The sequence below is a fragment of the Spinacia oleracea genome, chromosome 5 (genome assembly GCF_020520425.1).
Source record: "Spinacia oleracea cultivar Varoflay chromosome 5, BTI_SOV_V1, whole genome shotgun sequence".
Classification (NCBI taxonomy): domain Eukaryota; kingdom Viridiplantae; phylum Streptophyta; class Magnoliopsida; order Caryophyllales; family Amaranthaceae; genus Spinacia; species Spinacia oleracea.
The window spans coordinates 112,372,813-112,399,722 of NC_079491.1; the positions used below are offsets into that span (position 1 = coordinate 112,372,813).

The 26,910-nt window shown below is 37.6% G+C and overlaps 1 long non-coding RNA gene across 1 annotated transcript; it reads left to right on the forward strand.

The window, feature by feature from the left end:
• Positions 1-23,842: 23,842 nt before the first annotated feature.
• Positions 23,843-26,468, forward strand: LOC110785089 (uncharacterized). Its single transcript, XR_002532471.2, has 3 exons — positions 23,843-24,003; positions 25,972-26,073; positions 26,173-26,468. It is a non-coding gene; the product is annotated as an uncharacterized lncRNA (long non-coding RNA).
• Positions 26,469-26,910: the final 442 nt, after the last annotated feature.

Below are 26,910 nucleotides of genomic sequence, written 5' to 3' on the forward strand. Positions count from 1 at the left end.
TTCTAGATTGACCATGATTCTCACCAGATTCTTCTAAAGATCTCTGAGTTTCATCCTAAATGTCATCTTGAGCATTCTCTAGAGTTTGTTGTTCGACTCGAATTTCTTCGAGGTCTACTTTTCTCCCACTTGTCATTTTGGAAATGTGATCCTTCTCCAAAAAGACACCATCTCGAGCAACAAACACTTTGTTCTCAGATGTATTGTAGAAGTAATACCCCTTTGTTTCCTTTGGATAGCCCACAAGGATACATTTGTCAGATTTTGGATGAAGTTTGTCTGAAATTAATCGTTTGACGTATACTTCACATCCCCAAATCTTAAGAAAAGACACATTTGGAGGCTTTCCAAACCATAATTCGTATGGAGTCTTTTCGACAGCTTTAGACGGAGCTCTATTTATAGTGAGTGCAGCTGTATTTAGTGCATGTCCCCAAAATTCTAATGGAAGTTCGGCCTGACCCATCATTGACCTGACCATGTCTAGCAAGGTTCTGTTCCTCCGTTCCGACACACCGTTCCATTGTGGTGTTCCAGGAGGAGTCAACTCTGATAGAATTCCACATTCTTTCAGATGGTCATCAAATTCATAGCTCAGATATTCACCGCCTCTATCAGACCGCAGTGCCTTAATCTTCTTGCCTAATTGATTCTCTACTTCACTCTGAAATTCCTTGAATTTGTCAAAGGATTCAGACTTATGCTTCATTAGGTAGACATAACCATACCTACTGAAGTCATCAGTGAAAGTGATAAAGTAGCTGAAACCACCTCTAGCATTTGTACTCATTGGTCCACATACATCTGTATGGATTAAACCCAATAGTTCATTTGCTCTTTCTCCAACTTTAGAGAAAGGTTGCTTTGTCATTTTGCCAAGTAAACATGATTCGCATTTACCATAATCCTCTAAGTCAAATGGTTCTAGAATTCCTTCCTTTTGAAGACTTTCTAAGCGTTTCAAGTTTATATGGCCTAATCGACAATGCCACAGATAGGTGAGATCTGAATCATTCTTTTTGGCCTTTTTGGTATTTATGTTATATACTTGTTTGTCGTGATCTAATAAATAAAGTCCATTGACTAATCTAGCAGATCCATAAAACATCTCTTTAAAATAAAACGAACAACTATTGTCTTTTATTAAAAAGGAAAATCCCTTAGCCTCTAAGCAAGAAACTGAAATGATGTTTTTAGTAAGACTTGGAACATGGAAACATTCTTCCAGTTCCAAAACTAGCCCGGAGGGCAACGACAAATAGTAAGTTCCTACAGCTAATGCAGCAATCCGTGCTCCATTTCCCACTCGTAGGTCGACTTCACCCTTGCTTAACTTTCTACTTCTTCTTAGTCCCTGTGGATTGGAACATAAGTGTGAGCCACAACCTGTATCTAATACCCAAGAAGTTGAATTAGCAAGTATACAGTCTATAACGAAAATACCTGAAGATGGAACGACTGTTCCGTTCTTCTGATCTTCCTTTAGCTTCAAGCAATCTCTCTTCCAATGCCCCTTCTTCTTGCAGTAGAAGCATTCGGATTCAGAAGTGGGTTGACTGACCTTCCTCTTTGCAGATTTGGCGCCAGTTTGCTTAGTTGGGCTGGCCTTGTTGCCACCTTTCTTAGCATTCCTCTTCTTTCCAGATTTCTTGAACTTGCCCCCACGCACCATAAGCACATCCTGCTTATCACTTTTGAGCGTCTTTTCAGCGGTCTTCAGCATACCGTGAAGCTCAGTGAGCGTTTTGTCCAGACTATTCATACTGTAGTTCAGTTTGAACTGATCATACCCGCTATGAAGAGAATGGAGGATGGTGTCTATAGCCATTTCCTGAGAAAATTGCTGATCCAGCCGACTCATATTCTCAATGAGTCCAATCATTTTGAGAACATGTGGACTTACGGGCTCGCCTTTCTTAAGTTTGGTCTCAAGAATTTGCCTATGAGTCTCGAATCTTTCGACTCGAGCCAGATCTTGGAACATGTTCTTCAACTCACTGATGATTGTGAAAGCATCTGAGTTGATGAACGTTTTCTGCAGATCCGCACTCATGGTGGCGAGCATTAGACATTTCACATCCTTGTTGGCATCAATCCAACGATTAAGGGCTGCCTGAGTGACCCCGTCGCCTGCAGCTTCGGGGATCGCCTCATCTAGGACATACTCCTTTTCTTCCTGCATAAGAACTATTTGCAAGTTCCTTTGCCAGTCAAGGAAGTTTTTCCCGTTCAACTTCTCCTTTTCGAGAATTGATCGAATGTTGAATGAATTGTTGTTTGCCATATTAAAAACTACAATTGAAAAGAATAAACAAATAAATAACCATTCACAGTTTCTCTTAATAAACTTAAATTCTAGCATACATGCATAATTCAATGTTTATTAAGCATTTTATTCAAATTATGTGTTCCGGCAGGTGTGAATAAAATGATTCCAAGATCCTAAAATCATTGAAGAACTAAGCACAGTTTGTCGACTTAATCCTAGAACATCTTAGGTAAGCAAAAGCCTTTTGCTAATAGTCTAGAAACTATTCTTGGTTGATAGGTACGTCTAAGAACTTATTAGGTAAACCTATCGAATTTGCCACGACATAAAAGGACTCCTTACTTATATCGTTGAGTTTCACCAAAACTAACATGTACTCACAATTATTTGTGTACCTTGCCCCTTTAGGACCAATAAGTAACACCTCGCTGAGCGAAAACTATTACTAGATTGATGTAAAGGATATCCAAGCAAGTGTATATTTTGGCATGGCACCTTTTAACTCAATTTTTAAGTTTGGAACTTAAGGCTCTTACTATGTTGGTTAGATTTTAAGTGAACTAAAATCCTTAATCATGCAACATAATCAAGCTTTTGATCTCATGCATTTTAAGACATATTTAAAAGCAATAAATAACTTAAAACATGCATAAGATATTTGTGATCTAGTATGGCCCGACTTCATCTTGAAGCTTTAACTTCAAAGTCCGTCTTGAAAATCTCCGTGGGAGGCACCATTTTCTTCAAATAGGATAAGCTATAACTAATTACAACTATTTGATGGTACGCAGACCATATTTGAATTGAAAAATAACTTTGGTACTTTAGACCAATTACATTCAAATTAATGGTACGCAGACCATATTTTCTATCCTATTTGGGCCATACTAGTCACTTCATAACCTGCAAAACAGTACATATACAATATATACCATTCACCCATTCATTATCATGAATGGCCCACATAGCTGGTTAGTAAAACACATTATGCATCACGTAAACATTTGCAGCAATTAATCAAGGGCACCAATAATCTACCAATTATTCAGTCCTTATTAATTTTAATCAAGTTGTTTTAACCTTAAGGATTTGTAGACCTAATCAAGAGTTTATGACTAAAATACTCTCCCACTTAAACCAATAAATTCATATGCTTTACTAATTTTAAACATAAAAATGTATTTCTAGTCTAACCGGAAACATACAAATTTAATTAAAATTTAAAGCTCATATAAATTTATAATTGAATCCAAAAAGTTTAATTTAATTTCAGTCGTTATTTAAATTAATTCATGATTTTAATTTTAGTAAAATAATTAGAATAAATAACATTTATTATAATTACAATATTCAAAATTAAAATCCAAGAAAATAATTTAAATTATTAATTTTAAAATTAATTAAAATTACGTGAACTGAAATTTTCAAATTAAACATTCAAAACGATCTAATCGTAACGCAAACACCCTACGCGTTGCACGCCCATGGGCCGCACGCACACATCCATCGCTGGCCATGTGCGCGCAGCCCATGCGCTCGTCGCATAGCTGCTGCATCTCCATCGCAAGCCTCCGCACGCTGTGGTGCTTGCTGCGCGCGCGCCAGCGCTCGTCGCACGCGAGCCATCGCTTGCAGTGCGCGCGAGCCATCGCTCGCTTGGCGCGCGACATCGCTCGCTGTGCGCGCGACATCGCTCGCTGGGCGCGCGACATCGCTCGCTGTGCGCGCGAGCAACGCTGGGCGCAGCGCTCGTGGAACGCGAGCTTGCGCTCGCTGCGCGCGAGGCTGCGCGCTCATGCGCGAGGCAGTGCGCGTTGTGGCGCAGCTCGCTTGCTGCCCACACGCGACTGCCTTGGCTCGCTCTTCGCCCATGCCCATTCATCCATTGCTCGTGGCCCACGACACAAGGCAGGGCTGCTGCCTTGTGCTCGTGCACTACGCCCTTGCTCATTGCATTCGTGCCGCACGGGCGACGAGCTCCCTTGCTCGTCGTCGCATGCCCGCATTATACAACACCCCTTAAGGGTAACACGAAGCGTCCATTGCTTTGTGCGTGCAAGTTATATGAACGAATCGCATAAAAAATTTAAAATTTATAAAATTAATGACAAATTAATAAATATTATTAATTTCATAATTTTAGGGCGAAAAATTGAAAATTTATTATCCAATTGATTTCCGATTGTTATGGATTCAAGTCTAGGTCATAAAAATTTAAAATTTATCATAAATTTACAATTTTTATGGTGGTTTTTAATCATAGGTTTCTAATTAAATTACAATTAATTATGAAAATCAAATTAATTCTAAATTATTCTAATTTTCAACAAATTAATCATAATTACAAATTAGATTGCATAATTAACAAGACTAGGCATTCAAACTTGTTAAACATATGCAGTAGGTCAATCAAAAATTCAAGATTTATCAACAAGAATCGCAAATATTTAATTTAACATCTTAAATTTACGAAATTTTGCATTCGAAAAACTAAAACCTTCGAAAAGTCATAGTTAGGCTTCGAATTTGAGAATTCTGGGTTCGGCAGAAAAATAATATTTTTTTCAAAATTTTAGAATGCCTTTTACATGCGGAATTGACACAAAAATCACTCGATTTGGATGAGTAACGAAGAAACTGCCGAAAAACTGCGTACGTATAATTAAATAAACGCAATTTGCAATTAATTAACAATTACGAAAATTAATCACCCCTTTTAATTCTTGCAAATTTGTAATATTTAACCATGTTTATGCAATTTAGATTATGAAAATAATAAGGGGCTCGTGATACCACTGTTAGGTTATGATACATATGATATTACATAAATCATGCGGAAACAACCATTAACCCAGGATTACATATTATTTACACATAATCATATAGCATAATTTAGATGCATACTCTTTGTTGCGTGCCCTCCCTAGCTGCGCCCGAACCGAGCAAGAACAAGTCTTTAGGACTCCAAGTGTCGTCCCTCCGTAGATAGTCCACAGCACGTCCGGATCCGCCTTAAGATTGACCAACTAGAATCGCCCTTAAGGTACTAGAATTTTCGGCACTTTTGAGCAAGATGTGTGGCTGAATTTTTCTCTCAAAAACTCACTTTGAATACTTTTTTAAACTCGTTATAAATTGTGAACCCAGGCCACATATTTATAGGGTTATGGAAAGGGAATTGGAATCCTATTCAGATACAAATTAATTAAACCTAGAATCCTACAAGAACTCTAATTTAATTAATTTATCAAATAGAATTAGGAATTTAATCATTAACCGAACTCTGCACGTTTTAGGAAACGTGCACGAACACAAACACTTACGCACACACACACGACAGCCTCGATGGGCCGCCCATGCGTGCGTGCGAGCAGCAGCCCACGCAGCGAGGCCTGCGCGAGCCACAAGCCCACGCAAGCACCCGCGCGCGCTGCGCGCGCTGTGCGCGCTGCCACGGCCTGCTGGGCCTGGCCTTGCGCTGGGCCTGGCGTGGCTGTTTGTGTGGCGCGCTTGGCTTGCTGGGCGATGGCCTGGCTTTGTGCTGGGCCCTCGTCCGGCAGGCCTCGTCCGATGCTTATTCGTACGATACGCTTCCGATTAAATTTCCGATTCCGGAATTCATTTCCGATACGAACAATATTTAACATTTCCGATTCCGGAATTAATTTCCGTTTCGAACAAATATTTAATATTTCCGTTTCCGGAATTATTTTCCGATTCCGGTAATATTTCCGATTCTGACAATATTTCCGTTTCCGGCAATATTTCTGATTCTGGTAATATTTCCATTTCCAATAATATTTTCCGATACGTACCATGTTTCCGTTTCCGGCAACATCTACGACTTGGATAATATTCATATTTCCGATACAATCCATATTTCCGTTTCCGGCAATATCATCGTTTCCGGAGTATTCATTTCTTGCCTGTGACGATCTTAGCTCCCACTGAAACCAAGATCCGTCGGTTCCGAATATTCATAGATGGAGTATTTAATGCCATTAAATACTTGATCCGTTTACGTACTATTTGTGTGACCCTACGGGTTCAGTCAAGAGTAAGCTGTGGATTAATATCATTAATTCCACTTGAACTGAAGCGGCCTCTAGCTAGGCATTCAGCTCACTTGATCTCACTGAATTATTAACTTGTTAATTAATACTGAACCGCATTTATTAGACTTAACATAGAATGCATACTTGGACCAAGGGCATTATTTCCTTCAGTCTCCCACTTGTCCTTAGGGACAAGTGTGCATTTCCTAATTCCTTTGTCGCTCGATGCTTGCTCTTGAACATAAGGTAAGAGTTGTCATCCTTATTATGTCCAGAGGTGTTCCTCGGTTTCAGAGTTCAACTGATCAAATAAACAGATGATCATAGCCTATGATTCATCCGAGCACGGCCATGCATTTCACAGTTTCTAGCTCTCCGAGTGGCCTTGTACAACTTTTAAGCATCTCATCCCGATTTATGGGAGGACAATCCCAATCTTGCGATCTTGAGATTAGACTTCGTTTGATAGGTGATTACCTGAGCGTTGCCTTTATAGCCTCCTTTTACGGTGCGACGGTTGGTCAACGTCAAAGCAACCAGTTCTCAAACAAGTAATCTCAAATCACTCAGGTATTGAGGATTTAGTGTCTAATAATTTAATGAAATTTACTTATGACAGACTTTCATCTCTTACAGTAAAGTTTCATAGGTCTTGTCCGATACTAGTCTTCCCAAAGTAAGTATCTATGCAAATGATTATGACATTGCCATGTCCACATAGTTCAAGAAACAGAACTACTAGTCATCTTGCATTCTAATCGTCTAACGTTTTCTATGCGTCCAATTTTATAGAAAACTCCGATTAGGGACCATTTTCAACCTTTGACATTCAAGTTCACTTGATAGACATTTCTTAGTCACAGGACTGGTCCTGACAGTCTATCTTGAATATATCGTCAAGTTGAAGGGACTCATCATTTAATAAACCACAAATTAAATGGAAAAATGAATTCCTTTCATTTATTGTGAATGATTAACCAATAATGTTTTACAAAGATTTAAACTCTAAAACTTTAAAACATTAAACAGAGACATCAAAGCCATTCTCCAATATGCTTGATTCCCATAGCTGCAGTGTGCGAGTTGTGCTTCGCTTGCGGCAGAGGTTTAGTTAATGGATCTGATATGTTGTCATCAGTTCCAATTTTGCTTATCTCGACTTCTTTTCTTTCAACGAACTCTCGTAGAAGGTGAAATCTACGAAGTACATGCTTGACTCTCTGGTGGTGTCTAGGCTCTTTTGCCTGTGCAATAGCTCCGTTATTATCACAATACAGGGCTATTGGTCCTTTAATGGAGGGGACTACACCTAGTTCTCCTATGAACTTCCTTAGCCATATAGCTTCCTTTGCTGCTTCATGTGCAGCAATGTACTCCGCTTCAGTTGTAGAATCCGCAATGGTGCTTTGCTTAGCACTTTTCCAGCTTACTGCTCCTCCGTTGAGGCAGAAGACAAACCCAGACTGTGATCTGAAATCATCTTTGTCGGTTTGGAAACTTGCGTCCGTATAGCCTTTAACAATTAATTCATCATCTCCACCATAGACCAGGAAGTCATCTTTGTGCCTTTTCAGGTACTTCAGAATGTTCTTGGCAGCAGTCCAATGCGCCTCTCCTGGGTCTGACTGGTATCTGCTCGTAGCACTGAGTGCGTACGCAACATCCGGGCGTGTACATATCATAGCATACATTATTGAACCAATCAATGATGCATATGGAATCCCATTCATTCGTCTACGCTCATCAAGTGTTTTTGGGCACTGAGTCTTGCTTAGAGTCATTCCATGAGACATGGGTAGGTAGCCTCGCTTGGAGTCCGCCATCTTGAACCTATCAAGCACCTTATTGATATAAGTGCTTTGACTAAGTCCAATCATCCTTTTAGATCTATCTCTGTAAATCTTGATGCCCAATATGTACTGTGCTTCTCCTAGATCCTTCATCGAAAAACATTTCCCAAGCCAAATCTTGACAGAGTTCAACATAGGAATGTCATTTCCGATAAGCAATATGTCGTCGACATATAATACTAGGAAAGAAATTTTGCTCCCACTGACTTTCTTGTATACACAAGATTCGTCCGCGTTCTTGATGAAACCAAAGTCACTGACTGCTTCATCAAAACGTATATTCCAGCTCCTGGATGCCTGCTTCAATCCGTAGATTGACTTCTTTAGCTTGCATACCTTTTTAGCATTCTTTGGATCCTCAAAACCTTCAGGCTGTGTCATAAACACAGTTTCTGTTAAAACGCCGTTTAAGAAAGCAGTTTTGACATCCATCTGCCATATTTCGTAATCGTAATATGCAGCGATTGCTAACATTATTCGAATAGACTTTAGCATTGCAACTGGTGAAAAGGTTTCATCGTAATCCACACCGTGGACTTGCCTGTAACCTTTTGCAACCAATCTAGCTTTGAAAACTTCAAGTTTCCCATCCTTGTCCTTTTTCAGTTTGAAAACCCATTTGCTTCCAATGGCTTGGTAGCCATCTGGCAAATCGACCAAATCCCATACTTGGTTTTCAGACATGGAGTCTAATTCAGATTGCATGGCTTCTTGCCATTGCTTGGAGCTAGGGCTCGTCATAGCTTGCTTGTAAGTCGCAGGTTCATCACTTTCAAGTAATAGAACGTCATAGCTCTCGTTCGTCAAAATACCCAAGTACCTTTCCGGTTGAGATCTATATCTTTGCGATCTACGCGGGGTAACATTTCTAGATTGACCATGATTCTCACCAGATTCTTCTAAAGATCTCTGAGTTTCATCTTGAATGTCATCTTGAGCATTCTCTAGAGTTTGTTGTTCGACTCGAATTTCTTCGAGGTCTACTTTTCTCCCACTTGTCATTTTGGAAATGTGATCCTTCTCCAAAAAGACACCATCTCGAGCAACAAACACTTTGTTCTCAGATGTATTGTAGAAGTAATACCCCTTTGTTTCCTTTGGATAGCCCACAAGGATACATTTGTCAGATTTTGGATGAAGTTTGTCTGAAATTAATCGTTTGACGTATACTTCACATCCCCAAATCTTAAGAAAAGACACATTTGGAGGCTTTCCAAACCATAATTCGTATGGAGTCTTTTCGATAGCTTTAGACGGAGCTCTATTTATAGTGAGTGCAGCTGTATTTAGTGCATGTCCCCAAAATTCTAATGGAAGTTCGGCCTGACCCATCATTGACCTGACCATGTCTAGCAAGGTTCTGTTCTCCGTTCTGACACACCGTTCCATTGTGGTGTTCCAGGAGGGGTCAATTCTGATAGAATTCCACATTCTTTCAGATGGTCATCAAATTCATAGCTCAGATATTCACCGCCTCTATCAGACCGCAGTGCCTTGATCTTCTTTCCTAATTGATTCTCTACTTCACTCTGAAATTCCTTGAATTTGTCAAAGGATTCAGACTTATGCTTCATTAGGTAGACATAACCATACCTACTGAAGTCATCAGTGAAAGTGATAAAGTAGCTGAAACCACCTCTAGCATTTGTACTCATTGGTCCACATACATCTGTATGGATTAAACCCAATAGTTCATATGCTCTTTCTCCAACTTTAGAGAAAGGTTGCTTTGTCATTTTGCCAAGTAAACATGATTCGCATTTACCATAATCCTCTATGTTAAATGGTTCTAGAATTCCTTCCCTTTGAAGTCTTTCTAAGCGTTTCAAGTTTATATGGCCTAATCGACAATGCCACAGATAGGTGAGATCTGAATCATCCTTTTTGGCCTTTTTGGTATTTATGTTATATACTTGTTTGTCGTGATCTAATAGATAAAGTCCATTGACTAATCTAGCAGATCCATAAAACATCTCTTTATAATAAAACGAACAACTATTGTCTTTTATTAAAAAGGAAAATCCCTTAGCATCTAAGCAAGAAACTGAAATGATGTTTTTAGTAAGACTTGGAACATGGAAACATTCTTCCAGTTCCAAAACTAGCCCGGAGGGCAACGACAAATAGTAAGTTCCTACAGCTAATGCAGCAATCCGTGCTCCATTTCCCACTCGTAGGTCGACTTCACCCTTGCTTAACTTTCTACTTCTTCTTAGTCCCTGTGGATTGGAACATAAGTGTGAGCCACAACCTGTATCTAATACCCAAGAAGTTGAATTAGCAAGTATACAGTCTATAACGAAAATACCTGAAGATGGAACGACTGTTCCGTTCTTCTGATCTTCCTTTAGCTTCAAGCAATCTCTCTTCCAATGCCCCTTCTTCTTGCAGTAGAAGCATTCGGATTCAGAAGTGGGTTGACTGACCTTCCTCTTTGCAGATTTGGCGCCAGTTTGCTTAGTTGGGCTGGCCTTGTTGCCACCTTTCTTAGCATTCCTCTTCTTTCCAGATTTCTTGAACTTGCCCCCACGCACCATAAGCACATCCTGCTTATCACTTTTGAGCGTCTTTTCAGCGGTCTTCAGCATACCGTGAAGCTCAGTGAGCGTTTTGTCCAGACTATTCATACTGTAGTTCAGTTTGAACTGATCATACCCGCTATGAAGAGAATGGAGGATGGTGTCTATAGCCATTTCCTGAGAAAATTGCTGATCCAGCCGACTCATATTCTCAATGAGTCCAATCATTTTGAGAACATGTGGACTTACGGGCTCGCCTTTCTTAAGCTTGGTCTCAAGAATTTGCCTATGAGTCTCGAATCTTTCGACTCGAGCCAGATCTTGGAACATGTTCTTCAACTCACTGATGATTGTGAAAGCATCTGAGTTGATGAACGTTTTCTGCAGATTCGCACTCATGGTGGCGAGCATTAGACATTTCACATCTTTGTTGGCATCAATCCAACGATTGAGGGCTGCCTGAGTGACCCCGTCGCCTGCAGCTTCGGGCATCGCCTCATCTAGGACATACTCCTTTTCTTCCTGCATAAGAACTATTTGCAAGTTCCTTTGCCAGTCAAGGAAGTTTTTCCCGTTCAACTTCTCCTTTTCGAGAATTGATCGAATGTTGAATGAATTGTTGTTTGCCATATTAAAACTACAATTGAAAAGAATAAACAAATAAATAACCATTCACAGTTTCTCTTAATAAACTTAAATTCTAGCATACATGCATAATTCAATGTTTATTAAGCATTTTATTCAAGTTATGTGTTCCGGCAGGTGTGAATAAAATGATTCCAAGATCCTAAAATCATTGAAGAACTAAGCACAGTTTGTCGACTTAATTCTAGAACATCTTAGGTAAGCAAAAGCCTTTTGCTAATAGTCTAGAAACTATTCTTGGTTGATAGGTACGTCTAAGAACTTATTAGGTAAACCTATCGAATTTGCCACGACATAAAAGGACTCCTTACTTATATCGTTGAGTTTCACCAAAACTAACATGTACTCACAATTATTTGTGTACCTTGCCCCTTTAGGACCAATAAGTAACACCTCGCTGAGCGAAAACTATTACTAGATTGATGTAAAGGATATCCAAGCAAGTGTATATTTTGGCATGGCACCTTTTAACTCAATTTTTAAGTTTGGAACTTAAGGCTCTTACTATGTTGGTTAGATTTTAAGTGAACTAAAATCCTTAATCATGCAACATAATCAAGCTTTTGATCTCATGCATTTTAAGACATATTTAAAACAATAAATAACTTAAAACATGCATAAGATATTTGTGATCTAGTATGGCCCGACTTCATCTTGAAGCTTTGACTTCAAAGTCCGTCTTGAAAATCTCCGTGGGAGGCACCATTTTCTTCAAATAGGATAAGCTATAACTAATTACAACTATTTGATGGTTCGTAGACCATATTTGAATTGAAAAATAACTTTGGTACTTTAGACCAATTACATTCAAATTAATGGTACGCAGACCATATTTTCTATCCTATTTGGGCCATACTAGTCACTTCATAACCTGCAAAACAGTACATATACAATATATACCATTCACCCATTCATTATCATGAATGGCCCACATAGCTGGTTAGTAAAACACATTATGCATCACGTAAACATTTGCAGCAATTAATCAAGGGCACCAATAATCTACCAATTATTCAGTCCTTATTAATTCTAATCAAGTTGTTTTAACCTTAACGATTTGTAGACCTAATCAAGAGTTTATGACTAAAAAGCGCTCCCACTTAAACCAATAAATTCATATGCTTTACCAATTTTAAACATAAAAATGTATTTCTAGTCCAACCGGAAACATACAAATTTAATTAAAATTTAAAGCTCATATCAATTTATAATTGAATCCAAAAATTTAATTTAATTTCAGTCGTATTTAAATTAATTCATGATTTTAATTTTAGTAAAATAATTAGAATAAATAATATTTATTATAATTATAATATTCAAAATTAAAATCCAAGAAAATAATTCAAATTATTAATTTTAAAATTAATTAAAATTACGTGAACTGAAATTTTCAAATTAAACATTCAAAACGATCTAATCGTAACGCAAACACCCTACGCGTTGCACGCCCATGGGCCGTACGCACACAGCCATTGCTGGCCATGTGCGCGCAGCCCATGCGCTCGTCGCATAGCTGCTGCTTCCCTATCGCAAGCCTCCGCACGCATTGATGCTCGCTGCGCGCGCCAGCGCTCATCGCACGCGAGCTATCGCTCGCAGTGCGCGCGCGCGACATCGCTCGCTGGGCGCGCGACATCGCTCGCTGGGCGCGCGAGCCATCGCTCGCTGGGCGCGCGACATCGCTCGCTGGGCGCGCGACATCGCTCGCTGTGCGCGCGAGCCATCGCTCGCTGGGGCGCGACATCGCTCGCTGGGCGCGCGACATCGCTCGCTGTGCGCGCGAGTAATGCTGGGCGCAGCGCTCGTGGCACGCGAGCTTGCGCTCGCTGCGCGCGAGGCTGCGCGCTCTTGTGCGAGGCAGCGCGCGTTGTGGCGCAGCTCGCTTGCTGCCCACACGCGACTGCCTTGGCTCGCTCTTCGCCCATGCCCATTCGTTCATAGCTCGTGGCACACGACACAAGGCAGGGCTGCTGCCTTGTGCTCGTGCACTACGCCCTTGCTCATTGCATTCGTGCCGCACGGGCGACGAGCTCCCTTGCTCGTCGTCGCATGCCCGCATTATACAACACCCCTTAAGGGTAACACGAAGCGTCCATTGCTTCGTGCGTGCAATTTATATGAACGAATCGCATAAAATTTAAAATTTATGTTTAAAATTAATGACAAATTAATAAATAATATTAATTTCATAATTTTAGGGCGAAAAATCGAAAATTTATTATCCAATTGATTTCCGATTGATATGGATTCAAGTTTAGGTCATAAAAATTTAAAATTTATCGTAAATTTACAATTTTTATGGTGGTTTTTAATCATAGGTTTCTAATTAAATTACAATTAATTATGAAAATCAAATTAATTCTAAATTATTCTAATTTTCAACAAATTAATCATAATTAATAATTAGATTGCATAATTAACAAGACTAGGCATTCAAACTTGTTAAACATATGCAGTAGGTCAATCAAAAATTCAAGATTTATCAACAAGAATCGCAAATATTTAATTTAACATCTTAAATTTACGAAATTTTGCATTCGAAAAACTAAAACCTTCGAAAAGTCATAGTTAGGCTTCGAATTTGAGAATTCTGGGTTCGGCAGAAAAATAATATTTTTGTCAAAATTTTTAGAATGCCTTTTACATGCGGAATTGACACAAAAATCACTCAATTCGGATGAGTAACGAAGAAACTGCCGAAAAACTGCGTACGTATAATTAAATAAACGCAATTTGCAATTAATTAACAATTACGAAAATTAATCACCCCTTTTAATTCTTGCAAATTTGTAATATTTAACCATGTTCATGCAATTTAGATTATGAAAATAATAAGGGGCTCTGATACCACTCAGTTCATAAATCATGCGGAAAAACCATAAAGCCAGGAAACATATTATTTACACATAATCATTTAGCATAGTTTAGATGCATATTCTTTGTTGCGTGCCTTCCCTAGCTGCGCCCGAACCGAACAAGAACAAGTCTTTAGGACTCCAAGTGTCGTCCCTCCGTAGATAGTCCACAGCACGTCCGGATCCGCCTTAAGATTGACCAACTAGAATCGCCCTTAAGGTTCTAATATTTTCGGTTAGGTAGGCAAGAATATTGGCTGATTTTTCTGCTTAAAAATCTTAGTTTTGAATACTTAAAACTTGTGTATAAATAATGACCCCTAGGCCTTTATTTATAGAGTTATGGAAAAGGAATCGTAATCCTAGTAGGATACGAATTAATTGAAATTAGAATCCTACATGAATTCTATTAAATTAATTTATCCAATTAGGAATAGGAATTTAATCATACACTAACTCTTGTAGATTTAGGAATCACGCATGAGCACAAACTCACACACACACGGCAGCCACAAGGGCTGCCCATGCGCGTGCGAGCAGCAGCCCACGCAGCGCGGCCCACGCATCCGTGGCCTTGGCGCGCGCTGGGCCTGCCTTGCGGTAGGCCTGGGCGCTGCCTTGGCTGGGCTTGTGGCGCGCGTGCTTGCTGGGCGATGGCCCGGCTTCGTGCTGGGCCTTCGTCCGGCAGGCCTCGTCCGATGCTAATTCGTACGATACGCTTCCGATTAAATTTCCAGTTCCGGAATTTATGTCCGATACGAACAATATTTAATATTTCCGATTCCGGAATTAATTTCCGTTTCGAACAAATATTTAATATTTCCGTTTCCGGAATTATTTTCCGATTCCGGTAATATTTCCGATTCTGACAATATTTCCGTTTCCGGCAATATTTCCGATTCTGGTAATATTTCCATTTCCAATAATATTTTCCGATACGTACCATGTTTCCGTTTCCGGCAACATCTACGACTTGGATAATATTCATATTTCCGATACGATCCATATTTCCGTTTCCGGCAATATCATCGTTTCCGGAGTATTCATTTCTTGCCTGTGACGATCTTAGCTCCCACTGAAACCAAGATCCGTCGGTTCCGAATATTCATAGATGGAGTATTTAATGCCATTAAATACTTGATCCGTTTACGTACTATTTGTGTGACCCTACGGGTTCAGTCAAGAGTAAGCTGTGGATTAATATCATTAATTCCACTTGAACTGAAGCGGCCTCTAGCTAGGCATTCAGCTCACTTGATCTCACTGAATTATTAACTTGTTAATTAATACTGAACCGCATTTATTAGACTTAACATAGAATGCATACTTGGACCAAGGGCATTATTTCCTTCAATTAATTCCACTTGAACTGAAGCGGCCTCTAGCTAGGCATTAAGCTCACTTGATCTCACTGAATTATTAACTTGTTAATTAATACTGAACCGCATTTATTAGACTTATCATAGAATGCATACTTGGACCAAGGGCATTATTTCCTTCACATTTGAGGGGAGACATGGGGAGGTTGGGCCTGCTGCCTAGGAGAATCCCTAGAGGTATGTTGGGCCTCGGGAGTTGGGCCGCTGCATGTAGGGGTTAGGACAGGGGAGTGATTGGGAGAGTTAGATGGTGATGAAACTCGTGGGTGGGCTCGCTGTTGTGTACCAAGTGGAGTGGACTGGGCCGTTGGTGAGGGCGGTCCAGTCTGGTCAATAGGAGAGGGATGACCAACAGGGTGCTGCGGGGTTTGGGCAAGGGGATTGGGTTGGGCCGGAGAACGACCAAGCTGGGTAGGTAATTGGAGGCCCACGGCTGATTGAACAGTCCCGTGGGCACCCAAAGACCTATTCTGCCCTGTCATGGGTTCACTCGGCACAGGAATGGGCTGAGATGCGTGGGCCTGCACAGCTAGAGGAGACAAGCCATCAGTTAGGAAATCATAATCACTAGGTTTAGGAGTGTGTGCACTTGCAAATGGAAACGTATTTTCATCAAAAATCACGTGCCTGCTAATAATTATTTTATTATTTGACAAGTCGTAACACTTATAACCACGGTGATTAGTGGGATATCCTAAGAAAACACAAGGTGTAGAGCGGGCCTGTAATTTATTAATGGATGTGAGCACAAGCACCCGAATACCCTAAGATGGGAATAAGATGGATCTTTATTATAAAGAATTTTGACCGGGGATTGATATACCAATAACTTATTCGGAAGTATGTTAAGGAGATAGGTTGCCATTTGCAATGCGTGATGCCAAAATGAGGGAGGTAAAGATGCATGAATGAGAAGGGTGCGTATGATATTATTGATGGTACGTATTTTGCGTTCGGCTTTTCCGTTTTGAGGTGAAGTATGAGGACAGGACAACCGAAAAGACATACCATTTAATTCACAGAATTTTTTGAAAGGACCATTAATGTATTCCCTCCCATTATCACATTGTAAATTTTTAATTTCTCGTTCAAATTGAGTTCGTATGTATGCCCGAAATTCCATAAATTTAGCAAACACATGGGATTTATTAGAAATTGGAAATGTCCACAGAAATTTTGAAAAATCATCAATGACAAGCATATAATAACGATGGCCTGATGAACTTAATATAGGAGAGGTCCAAAGATCACTGTGAATAATATCAAATGGCAAACTAGTAGAAGAATTAGATGCATCAAAAGGCAATCGAATATGTTTTCCCAGCACACATGAATGACAAACATAATTAGAAAGAGGTTTATTACATGGAATAAACTTATTTTGCATAAAGATGATAAAATAGGGGCACCCGGATGGCCTAATCGGTCATGCCATAAGGTAGGTGAGATAGCAGCAAAAGCGGATGGTGAAATGGCTTGAGTTTTGAGAGAGGAGGGGATGGGATAGAGGTCGCCTTTGCTATCACATCTCATGAGATGCGTCCCCGTCTTGTAGTCCTTCATAGAAAACCCAAAAGGATCAAATTCAACTGAAACAGAGTTATCATTAGTAAATTTACGGACGGAAATCAAGTTTTTGATAAGATTAGGAGCATGGAGAACATTACGTAAGGACAAGGGTTGATGGGGAGAGGAAAGGGATGTATCACCATAACCGCGAATTGGAATTGAATGGCCATTACCAACAATTATATTACGTTTAGTGCTCAAATTAAAATAAGACGGGAGAGTACCTTGATTAGAAACCATAAAAAGTCTCTATAATAAACGCACATTTTAAATTGCTCATTTTCTCTCATTTCCGTGAATCATTCTTGGATTCACTATCAATCAAGGAAATCTACTGTTACCTTTCTAAAGGATTTATTAAAGTGAATGATATTTAATTATAAACAATAATTAAAACATACATTGAAGCATGCAAAGTCTAAACATTTATGATGAGTAATAACTTGAAAAGCAAACATGCAATTTAAACAAGTCATTGGCATTTTATTCAAAATATTTAGTTCCGGCAGGTGTGAATAAAATGAATCCAACATCCTTAAAATCATTAAAGAACTAAGCATGCTTTGACTTGTCTTAATTATAAAATATTTTAGGTAAGCAAATAGTTTAGAAACTAATCTTGATTGATAGGTATGTCTAAGAACTTATTAGGAAAAACTATCCCATTTGCCACGACATAAAATGACTCTTTCATTTTTATCGTTGAGTTCAACCAAAAGCAACTTGTACTCACAACTAATATAATTTTGTACCTACGATCAACAGTGACACCTCACTTTGGCGGAAAACTATCACTAATTGATCGAAAAATGTACTCACAACATTGTGTACCTTACCCCAATAAAATCAAGAAGTGACACCTCGGTTTGGCGGAAAACTATTACTTGCTTGACATAAATTTTAGAAAGTAAGTGTTATTTTGGAACGACACCTTTTAACTCAATTTTGAAATTTGGAATTTAATGCTTTTTGCTATGTGTTTATGCCAAATTTCGTATGGACGACCTTTGGTTGGGATATGGATGACTAGATTAAACAGAGGAAGTAAATGACAAGAAATAAAGGACAAGAATAAAGAGAGACGAGACACGAGATGGTGAAGCGGAAAACCCGATAGGGATAAAAACCGCGGGTGGCAATGAGTCCACCAATCCACTATGTTATTGGCATAAATAATATAGGTGAGTACAAGTACAATGTATATTTTCCTATATGTAAATAAAACTGACCATATAACATAAGTGTAAGAAGGTATAAATATAAGGGGTAAATGGATAGGTTATCGCCGGGAAGGGCCGTCGATGATAAGCGTTTGTGAGTGAAGAATATGGCGTAGCACTTGTAGTATTATTAGGATTAGTTTGTGAGAAAGTATGGTTTTAAAGAGGAAGCTGGGAGTAAATAATAGTGGTTAGTTATGTTTAGTGGAGTATCTACGTGGAGTTAAGGAAGGCTAGTTTCATTGTTACTGGGCTATGGGAAAAGCAACAGTAGTAAGTAGTTAGGCTTATGAGAGATGCGAAGTAGTTATTAGAGGGAGTTGATAGTGGACGGTAATTAAGGGTTTCGTTCTGGATGGATGGAATGTCTTTTCATCGTACGTTAGTAGTCTTTAGGTTTAGTATTGTTGAGATAGTTGTGATAGTAATGCTCCTTGATCTTCTCTAACTCCTTGCTTGATTTCGGCTAATCTTTTTGACCTTGTGCAACAAGCATGAGGTGGAGGTAATGGTTCCTTGAATATAGGAACCGACATTGACTGCTTCCTTAACATGATCCGAGGATGGACTGACCCGTGGTGACTTGTTCTCGTGTCGACTGCAATCTATGTAACACAACACGACCCATAACACTATGTTGGTTAGATTTTAAATGAACTAAAATCCTTAATCATGCAACATAATTAAACCATAATCTCATGCATAATATCAAGACACATTTAAAGCAATAAATATCTTAAAACATGCATAAGATTTAATTGTGATCTAGTATGGCCCGACTACATCTTGAAGCTTCAACTTCAAACTCTGTCTTGAAAATGGTTTGGAAACTTCATTCTTGAATTTCACCATGGAGACACCATTTTCATCAAATAGGATTTGCAATAATTAAACTAATTACAACAAATTGATGGTTCACATACCATATTTAAATAAAAACTATGGTGCAATAGACCATATTTTACATTAAAAATTAATGGTACACAAATCATATTTTCTATCCTATTTGGCTATACTAATCACTTTCCGCAACCTGCAAAACAATATATTTACAATATACCATTCACCCATTAATTTATCAATGAATGTCCCACTTAACAAGTTAGCAGAAAAATGCATCACATAAATATTTGCAACAATAATTAGGCTCAAGAATCTACCAATTATTTTACCTTATTATTTCTAATCAAGTTGTTAACCTTAAAGGAATAAGGACCTAATCAAGAGTTAAACCAAATATGAATAAAAATTCTCCCACTCAAACCATAAATTATATGCTTTACTAATTTTAAACATAAAAATGCGTTTCCAAGTCCAATCGAAAAACACATATTTAATTAAAAAAATTAAAAGCTATTATTTTAAGTCCCTTTATTTGATTTATAATTAATTAGAAAAATTAATTAGAATTTATTCAAGGTTTTAATTTTATTAAATAATTAGGATAAAATTATTATAATAACTAAACAAATAAAAATAAATTTCGAGGAAAAAACTATAAGCACAAAATTAAAATTAATTAAATTCGTCGCTTAACCAGAAAATCAAATCTACACAAATGTATGCATATCGGCCAATGCAAGGCACATGAGCGACAGTCCATGCCTCGCCGAGGCTAATGCAACATTGTGCCCATGGCCGAAGTCATCACATTGCTCCTTGGCTCATTTGCACGAAGCATAGCGCATGGCCAAGGCCAAGGCCAAGGCCCACTCCGTTGCTGCCTTGTGCATCATTGGGCACACAACATCGAGCATTGGCGCGCCTGGCTCACGGCCAACGCTGATCACTCGTTGTCGCTCATGCTTACTGGGCGGGTGGGCTTGGTGCAACGTGCACGCGAGCTCCCTTGCTCAGTGTGCCGCTTGCCTAGCCTTGCCTTGCCTTGCTCGCTGCGTCCCACACGCACAGGACGCACACACATCACATGCGTGCCGCGCGCGCCCTTGCACCCTTGCGTGCCACACAATGCAACGTACAACACGAGCATAATTCGCTCGTATGTTGTGCACCCACGCGTAGCAGCAACCCCCAATGAAGGGCACTCGTACGTTATTGGTCGTTGCTCCTTGTTCGTACGTGCATGATCATGAACGTTTTACAAAAATCAAGAACTTTTATATAAATAAATCATATTAATTTTATAAAATTCGGCAAAAAATCGTAAAATTTATTAACTAAAACAATTTCCGATTACATGAATGCTAGGGTTTAAAATTAAGGTTCATAAAATTTTTAAAGGTCCAAACTTTAACAAATTTTAGGTGGTTTTTAGTCATAGGACCTAATTAAATTATCAATTAATTATGAAAAACGAAATGAAATCTTTAATTTATTCGTAATTCAACAAATTAATTATAATTACAAATAGGTTGCATAATTAACGAATTTTAAAACTTAAATATGTTAAACTTATTGATTCTAGATTTACAAACAAGATTTGCAAATATTAGTTTAACATCATAAAAATTACTCCCTCTGTCCTAAATTACTCGATACACTTACCTTTGCACAAAGTTTTAGATGATAAGCGGTTGTTTGGTTATCAATTGTTATTTTATTGAAAAAGAGATGTGATAGTAGTTAGTGGGGTATTTTTTTTAATAGAATGAGAGAGGACGTGGGGACAAAAAAAATTAGTGGGAAAGGAGAGACAATTTAATAATTGTGGGGTCATTCATAATTTAGAAGTGTAACAACTAATCCGGGACAGACGAAAAATGAAAGTGTACATAACAAGTAATCTAGGACGGAAGGAGTACAATTTTTTCATTCAAAAAACTAAAACCTCCTAAAAGTCATAGTTAGGCTTCGAATTTTAGAATTCTGGATTCGGATGAAATTTTTTATTTATGTCAAAATTTTGAAACACCTTTTACATGCAAAATTCACTATAAAAACATAAGATTTCGATCAAAATTGACAAAACTGCCGAAAATCCCGCGAACATATAATTAAATAATCGCATGAATTTGCAATTAATTACACGAATTAATTCACCCCTTTAATTCTTTGCAAATTTATAAAATTAATCCATGTTAATTTAATTCATTAAGCAATTAATTAGAGGCTCTGATACCACTGTTAGGTTATGAACAATCTAATTGACATGCGGAAAAACCATAAATAGTCAGAATCCGAATTAATTGTCATATAATCAATTAGCATAATTTATTATACATACCATGTGATACGTGCCTCCCATAGCTGCTCCCGAACCGAATAAGCACAAGTACAGATCTCCAAATGTCGCCCCTCCGTAGATAATCACAGCACGTTAGGATCCGCCTCAACCAACTAGGATATCGTCTAAGGTATTATGCACTCGGGAACTCAATATGTGTGATAGGTAAGAATACTCAATATTATGAATTCAAGTTGTGTATTAAATATATGACCACGGGCCATATATTTACAGGGGAATAAATAGTAGTATCGTACTAGAATTGGGGTAACAAAATCCCTTAAAATTAGGATTTACGTTAACAACAAAATGTTAAGACTTTAAGATGATCCCAAACTGTTTAGGCATTAGGATAGTCATAAAACTCTAAAGTATGTAGGATTAGGAAAATGGATAGCTTGTGGCCCAAGTTACTTACCGAACAAGTAACCTTGGCGCCTAAGCACTCGATGCTTCCCATGCGTCGTTCGTGGTCGCTGCCATGCTGCTCCCTGCCTTGCCGCCCACGCCAAGGCTCAAAGGCCATGCGATGGGCATTGGGCCTTGTGCTTGGCGCTGGCTTGTTGTGCCTCGTGGGCTGGCTCGTCGAGCGATGGGCTGGCCCGCTTGCCGGTCTGTCGCTCATCGTGCTTCCGATTCGTTGATTCCGGAATTTATTTCCGATTCGAACAATATTTACGTTTTCGATAATATTTCCAACTCCGGCAATATTTCCGATTTCGACAATATTTTCGTTTCTGGCAATATTTCCGATTCCGGTAACATTTCTATTTCAGTTAATATTTTCCGAAACATACCATATCTTCAAATTCAATAATATATATTTATATTTCCCTTATGAACCATATTTCCGTTTCTGGCAATATTTTCATTTCCGGCAAATATTCTTTCTTTGCCTTTTGATGGTTTTAGCTCCCATTGGAACCTACATCCATTATTTCTGAATATCCGACCATAATTAGAGTATTTACTGAATATTACATTTACCTAAATACTTGATCCATTCACGTACTATTTGTGTTACCCTATGGGTTCAGTCAAGAGTAAGGTGTGGCATTAATATTATTAATTCCACTTGAACTGAAGCGGCCTCTAGCTAGGCACTCTGATCACTTGATCTGACTGAATAATTAATTTGTTTACTTAATATTGAACTGCATTTATTAGACTTAGCATCAACTGGATTAAATGCAAACTTGGACCAAGGGCATTATTTCCTTCAGAAGGTACACCCTATTGTATGTGGCTCTACATGCAATCGGGTCGTTTTGCATTTTTATTTCTTCAAAAACCACATTTTTATTGTTTAAAAACACATATTTATCGATTAAAAGTACATATTTACAAACAAAAAACACATCCTCTTTAAAAGAACATATTGTTGAGCACAATACAATTACTAAAATATGAAGAAAAAAAATCTGAAAAAAATATATGTGCTTACACTTTAGAAATGTGTCTTTAAATTGTAAAATTATGCTTATAAACCATAAAAATGTGCTTTTATGTTGTGAAATGTACTTTTAACCCGGTTACATGTAAAATTATATACCACCGGATACACCTTTTAATTTGTAACACTCCGTGTTACGCTGCTCTTGAAGAAAATAAGTCTTTCTTCGTCCTAAAGAAGCTCCAAATCCGGTGTCATATCTAGGGGTGAAAGTTTGGTAGCAAAAAATCGAAAATCGAACCGAACCAAACCGAATAAGAAATTCGGTTCGGTCTTTTTTTTCTATTCGGTTCGGTCTTTATTTAAATTGGTATATGGTTTGGATTGGATTGAAAAGTCTGAAACTGAATAAACCGAACTAAAACAGAATAAACCGAACTTCGCTAAAAAGTAAGGGCCCAAAAGTTTGCTAAAAATAGGTATAATATAGGCCCAAAAACAGGCCCAAATGAAAGTCTCATGATAATTCGGTTTAATGGTTTGGATTGGAGTGAAAAGTAAAAATCTGATTTGGTTTGATTTGGATTAAAAGGTTATTTAGTTTGGATTCGGTTTTAAAAAATGAAAACCGAATTAGTTTAGTTTGAATTCGATTTGGGCCTTAATCCAAACCGAAAATCGAACTTTCACCCCTGGTCAAATCTCTATCGATCGTAAAGAATTCACCATGATGCTCTACGTCTATCCCGGCTGAAAATTCATGAGTTCTAGGTATATATTAATATTTAATTTGACGAATAGTATTATGTCAAACCATCTTATAAGAATATGCAAAAATTACTCCATAATAATGAGATTCCTACCTCTATAAAAAAGCCGAACATGATGCTAAGTTTGTCGTAATTTTTTTTCCAAATTTGCCCCTTCCTGTCATTCAATATTACATCCTACCTCTTTATATTTATTATACTCTAGAAACCTCTCTCAGTAAGGTTGTGCTCCATCTCTCTCCTGCATAACCTTTTCATCTTAAAAACACAGCCATCTAAGACAAACTCAAGAAAGGTAATTGTACTTTGTTAATGAAATTGATGTCTTTCATATTTTGTTCATTCATTCATTAGTTTTGGATTCGTAAACAGAGGTAAGTGTTTCCATCTTAATTTCATTCAGATCTTAACATGCATGTGTTTATTTATTTGAAATAGGTCTAAATTTTGAGTTTTTATTTATGAGATGATACGAAACTGAAAAGAGTCTAACTTTAAGTGTTAATAATTTAATTCCTTTGTTTTTTGTTGGTGTTAATTTGATATGTATGTGCATGTTAAGATTACGATTTAGATTGTTTCTTTTTTGTAATCTGTAGAATTTTTAATATTATTGTGGACCTGGGTGTGAAATATTGTGAAGTTTGTAGTGGGTAATGGAGGGCGTGAGGAATTGGGTTTGTTTGAGGAGGAAAGTGAAGGAAAGGGCGTTTCTTGCTGGGATAATGGTCGCCATTGATGAGTTTTTAGTTAGGAAGGAGTGGAATTTCTGGGGTTTAGGAATTTTGATTTTGATTGTCATTGGTAATGACCAAGTTTCAAAATAAGAATATGTTTAACAGCAACCCAACTCCTGCAATGTAGAAAAGATCATTCTTGTCATAATTACTCATTGTGTTTTTTTGTCTGTGGTTTTTTGAGAATTACTGAAATCTAAACCCTTTTTTTTTTCTCTAGAAAATAAGTTGGATTATTGTTTGTGCAACTAATATTGATGATGAAGTGGATAATCATACATTATATTAAGGTAGTGGAAATAAAAAAATATCAATCATGGAGATGACGAGGATAAGGAATTTGAGGGTGTCAACTCTATTGTGATTTGTTTCTTGAAAAAGATAAAGATAAGAAGATAGTAGTAAAAAACAGTGGGGGTAGTGCAGATCAGTGCAGTGAGGCCTATCCATTTGTCACACAAATAAGTGTTAATTGCTATGCAATAAATAAAAGCTTTAGAAATTGACCAAAATTAGGCCAAAACATTGGTGAATTTGGTTGTTTTAGCAGTGTGATCAAGCTGTGTAAACAGATAGAATCTGAAGTAGGAAGTTGGTTTATGGAGTTTATAGAGAAAGCACTAGAAATGGGGTTGAAGAAATCGAAAGGCAAAGCGGATGCTGATGTTCGAAAAGTTCCTCAATCACTTATCCTTAAGGTTATGAACTGGGTTGAGGTTGAGCAAAGCGATTCCAGCAAACGGACAGTTCATCCTAAGGCTTTTCAGATTGCTAGGAAATTGAGAATTAAAGTGAAAAACCCTTGATTCATTAAATGATGTTGGATACTTTTCATTGCATATTTTTATGTGATTCAATTCAATTGTGTTGAAACTTGAAAGTTATGGTTTATTCTTTGATTTGTAGATCATTTTACTGAGTGTTATAGTGTACGTTTGTGTGTTATAGGAGAAGTTAGGGTGTCTATGATTTTCTTTGTATACTAACACTTTAAGAGTTATTGCCTATGATAATTTTATCATAAGCTGGGTTTTGTGTAAGTAACATGATTTTCATTTCACAAGGTTGGAATTTTTTTATAAAAATAAAACAAAATCTCTGATGATCTGTTTAATGTTTATTGACCTTCTTTCTGTTGATTGACCTAAAATGCTTATGTTGATTGACCGGAGTAGAAACCTAAACTGCATATACTACAATGACACCATCAATCAATGATACTTCCAAGTATAAGAAGGCCAAAACATATAAAACCTTACCCCTAACCAATCAACGGTGATAGATTTCTTGACCTTCCTTAGCCATTCATAAAATCATAAAAGACCACTGATGTGTAAAATAATCTCCCAAGAGCCTCCAAGTCTTAGAAACAACAACCACCCAATCAGATTCTGTGAAGGTCTAGATGTATACTTTTTCTTTTGAATGAATTATTAATAACTTTTTAATTTTAATACATTTTGGATAATTTAACGGTAAATGAAGGTGCAGTTTTCTGACCTTATAATTACGTTTGCATCATTCAGAGGAAACTTATGAATCAAATGGACTTAGACAGTCGAGATGCATTACTACAAACACAATAGTGCGACTTTTTGTTCAAAGTGCATATGGCCTTACTAATAATGGTACGTGATACTCCTATTCCTCTATGTCTCTTTATTCTTCCATCTAATCACAAATTTTACTATTTCAGAAGATTTTCTAATTTACTATTAATTATGTAGGATGCTTGAAAGAATGCTTGAAGTGAGACTCAACAAGATTTTGTAAACATTGCTCGACACACCACTTCAATGTTAAGTATATATATTGCTCGATCCACCAAGCTTTTATGTACAAATTTAGATAACTTCTTTTGAATATGTAATTATTAGCTAAGATAGAAGTCCCACTTTTGGATACAAACAAAACTAAACTCTATGTAATTAGACAATCAAATACTTTTGTTGAACATAACAATAACGAAATATATGTAAATACCCTAATAATATTTTGCATACAAACAAATTTCAGTATCTTACTCCCACGTGCAACGCACGTGCTCTTCACTAGTATTTTTTAAAAAAGCTAGACCTATAACCACTTATTAATTTGTAACCTTTATTGAGTGTGGGGCATGTGATTAAAGTATCTTACTATTTGTAGCTGCCATGATTGAACAGTATATATTTTTTTTGACATAAGGAAAAATGAACAAGAACAATCATGTGTCGGGATAATGCCCTAAAATTAAGACTTTTCAAGTTTTTCTTTTATTCTCCTAGCAATAATCAGTTATACTCCATCCGTAATTTAAAAAGAGATATATTTTTCTTAAACGGCCTTATTTTAAGGAGAGGTACACTTTCTTTTTTTAACATGTTGAGAAATATATGATTATGATTTGATAGCTTGATGATATTGTATTACATACATCAAATATATAGTACAAGGATTAAGTGAATCCTACTAGGCCTAGGATT